Source organism: Octodon degus, unplaced genomic scaffold (assembly GCF_000260255.1).
Source record: "Octodon degus isolate 3935 unplaced genomic scaffold, OctDeg1.0 scaffold00586, whole genome shotgun sequence".
Classification (NCBI taxonomy): domain Eukaryota; kingdom Metazoa; phylum Chordata; class Mammalia; order Rodentia; family Octodontidae; genus Octodon; species Octodon degus.
Window position 1 is genome coordinate 44,200 of NW_004525162.1, and position 3,859 is coordinate 48,058.

The 3,859-nt window shown below is 48.4% G+C and overlaps 1 long non-coding RNA gene across 1 annotated transcript in view; it reads right to left on the minus strand.

Annotated features, from left to right (window-relative positions):
• Window positions 1–332: 332 nt before the first annotated feature.
• Window positions 333–3,859, minus strand: part of LOC111814817 — an 11,843-nt gene continuing 8,316 nt past the window's right edge. The window contains exons 2-3 of the long non-coding RNA XR_002819699.1: window positions 2,114–2,119; window positions 333–343 (exon numbers count right to left, since the gene is read on the minus strand). This is a non-coding gene — a long non-coding RNA (uncharacterized LOC111814817). The remainder of the gene's footprint in view (window positions 344–2,113; window positions 2,120–3,859) is intronic.

A 3,859-nucleotide genomic window follows, 5' to 3' on the forward strand; every position in this document is an offset into this window, starting at 1 on the left:
CCCCTTAAGCTTCTTATGGACATATAGCTGCTTAAGTGGAATAAGGGTCCACCAGCCTTGCTTCCAGACTTTCCCTGCCTACCTCACCCACACGTGTGTCCTCAGGGGCCTCTACCATGGAGGATGCCACATTCCTGGAACAAGCACCTTTAGCAGGTCTGACAGAGGAGGTGACATTCAATGAATTAGTCCACATACTGAGCTGCCTCCTGGACTCCTCAACTGTAAGGAGTATGAAAGGATCCTAACACAGTACCCACCTATTGATGCCCACGGCCCCTTAAGGGCCCCTCAAACTGGACAGAAATCTGTGCCCCTGATATGCACCTTCCACACTCTTCCGCTATTTGCTTGAAGATGCAAACAGTTCATCTTTTGTGGCATCCCAGGGCCATCTATACAGCAGGTCTTGAGGACGTGTTAGCTTCACAGTTGTTAGGTCATCTAAAGGGAGACAGAGATACAAGCCTACAGCAACAGAAGCCAAGGATCCTGAAATAGCAGTACTCATAGTAGGGACAGAGCAAAGTGTATTCCCTGGCTGGCAAGTATGAGGTCACTTGGAGACCACAAGAAAAACAGGATTACATAGGGACCTCCATATCCACCCAACGCAGGGCAATGAAAGACACCCTTGCCTGGAAAAAATTGCAAAAACATTTCCCAAACAAATCAGTTACTTTGGAAGAAGACTTCCACAGAAGAATGAAGACATTTTTACTATGGATTTCTCTCAAGAAAAAATACTGAAGGGCACAAAGCATTCCAGCAGAAAGGCAAGCTTGAAGCCTCCTCTGCTCAGAGCCAGAGCCCAGCCAGAAGTGGTTCAAGTGTGGAGCGTGAACTTGCTGAGAATCAGAAGCTCATCCGAGATGCTGAACTGATGCAGGCACAAACAAGTTAGCTATGCGTGAACTTTATGACTGGGAGCTAATGCAGCACAAAGACCAAGTTTCAGAGCTCCATGTTTCCTGGTCTTCTGGATCCTCAGGGTGTAGGAGAAAGCTGGGATGGGCAGCCACCTCCAAATGCCTTGGCTCTCCTACAGTGGAGAGGCACAGAAGTAACCAAGCATGCCCGAACACTGGACTGCTCATTGGTTAACAGGGCCAGAAGCACTCTCACGAGCCTGGTGTAATGGTGCTCTCTAATCGGCCTGTGTTCCCATCCAGTCCTGCACAGAGGTGTCCAACAGTTCCAGGGCCTCAGTGCCATACCAGTGCCTGAAGGAAAGATTCTTGAGAGGTGTCCTGTGTGTGCTGTCAGAAAATTTTCCACCCTTTCTTCTTCATAGAAAAATGCACTTCGAAGAAAAAAATTAAGTTCATTTACAAAAAAAAAAAAATAAAAAAAAAAAAAAAAAAAAAAAAAGATCACATTTCTCACTCACGAAAATTACCATTGCCCAATAAACCTGTTTTCCCTCCTAAGAGGGCAATGGCTTCTGCCTGCTCTGATCTCAGTGAGGTTGCTGGCATGTACAGGGGAAGGGATGTGGTGGAGCAGTACAGAGTCTAACCTGCTCTACCTGGAGTTCTTGCCGGGAACTCAAGATTCACTAACAGTCATTTCAGGAACAAAATGAAACCCTTTCAGCTAAGGGATATAGGATGATCCCACCATAAAATCCACTTCAGCCCCTCTTTCCACAGCTCCCTCTAAAGGTAGCTGTGGGGATCAGGGGCAGGGACATTTTATGGTGAAAATTCTTCCCATAGGTTCCAGCAAGGGTAGAGCCACAGGTACATCGGTCCTACAGTGGGCAACAGAGGGCAAGAGAGGATCTGGGTCTTGGTTCTGAAACCAGACCAATTTTGCCCTGCATCTCTTCCTGGGGAATAGATGACACCTGCCCTGGGACAGGCCCTTCTTTTTCTGGCAAAGGCCAGGATGGGCACAGGCACCCTCAGATCAGCCATATGGGAACTTCAGTGACCCCATTCTTGGGCTCTAGTCCTCCCTATGGTCTAGAGCCCTGAAAAAGACAGAAGATCCAGCTCAGTGTAGAACCCTGGGAAAGGAGTCTTCAATGACACCCTTGAAGGCCATGGCCTCATGGTCAGCAAGTATGCAATGGCCCTGCTCTCTCGTCCACTACCTTAGCTAATCTCACATCTATCTTACCTCCAGGCTGCTGTCCTGGGTGCAGCGAGCACAACGTGCCTGTCAGAAGGAATGTACAATCAGGCACTGCAGACTGAGGGCAGATGGAAGTGCTGGAAAACCTGCAGCCAGGGAAGCACGCACAGGGCACGAGGATACTGAATCATCCAGGGAACAAGTTTGGCTGACATCTACCAGCACAGAAAGGAAAAGCCTTGGGCTGAGTGGTTCACCCTGGCCCCACCTCAGAGCCCAGCTGCTCAGATCAAACAGACTTGGAGAAACCACCTTTCACTTCCACATCAAAGGCCAGAAGCAAGATGGGGCAAGACAAACAGCAGGGACTGATTCAGTATATTTGATAAGTTCCTCCTTGCCCACCTCAAACTCAGGAGGAGGAAATAAGCTCAGACAATGGAAGCTGATCTGAAATTTGATGGCCTTTCTATAGCTAATGTGTACAGAACCAAGATGGTTTCTGAGTTTGGGTGACTGAGAAATGTCAAGAGGCAGCCCTGAGGTCACCCAGGATGGCTTCCCTGAGTCCCTGGCCTCGTTTACTCCAGAGATCACAGGGGGAAATGGCATTACACAAAGTGTATAGACACAGCGCTGGAAGCGGCCCATGCAAATGACTGAGGAGCACGTGTTCACGAAAATATCTGCTTTCTCTCTGCTTCTAGCATGTGTTTCACTTCCTCTGGGACAGTGTCTTTATAGGAAAGCAGAATGACATAAAAGACAAGGAGAGGAGCAGCTATTTCTTACTAGAGTACTTCCTTTTTGACTGTGAGTGCTATCAGCTTCTGCAAAGCCAGGTTCTCTCTCAAGGACCTGGAGTCTTATTTAAACCTACAGAGATGCCCAGCCATAAAAGTGGAACCAGTACTCACAGGAGGGAATGGTTTCTGGAGCAGAAAGTGGCCCTATGCATAGGAAGCTAAGAAGAAAGTGGCCCTGTCCATGGGAGGTTACGAAGAAAGTGGTTGTCCCTCCTGGAAACCCCAACTTCAGGAGGGGCTATACTTGACTGCTGCTGAGTTTTCGGCACACCATGAAGAATGTTCTGGAATGCAGAGAACCTGGAATTGTACTGCAGTGCTCCTGAGAGGAAATGCTGAGTATACATATGGGCCAGGCAGAGTGCAGGGAGGAGCACACTGTTTTGTACTTATGTGCCTCAGTCCCCAGAAGTTGTAGTACAGCTTATAGTGCAGACATTCAGACACCTTCCAATGAACCTCTGAAGAGATCTCCTACAGAGAAAGCACTCAGAGACATCTCACACAGACCGCTGAGAGACAGCCTGTGCCCCCACAAACACTGATACTGAGTCCACCACAGAGATTTTTCATAGGGCATTCTAGAACTTCCACCAAGACTTCCTAGAGACCCTGTAGAGTGCCCAAACACAGCTGCCCCTCCTCATAGATCCTCCTAAACTGAGCTCACATGGAAACTTTCCAGGACACACCACATGGAATCTTCACAGGGAATCTTCACAGATGCTCACTTGGGCTTCCCCAGAGACACTGGTCACAGAGAACTCGTGCAGACACCTCTCACATCCTCTTTAGGAATCCAATAATCCACGTCGACATGTCCTTCCTCAGTGCGATGGTACCGTGGAGCAAACTGGCATCCCAGGCAGGATTTTCATGAGATGTTCCTCTGAGAACACTCAAGCCATGCAGACATTATCCACATGACGCTGGATCAGATCCTGTACCAGTGATAATTTTCACAGTAGGTTTTC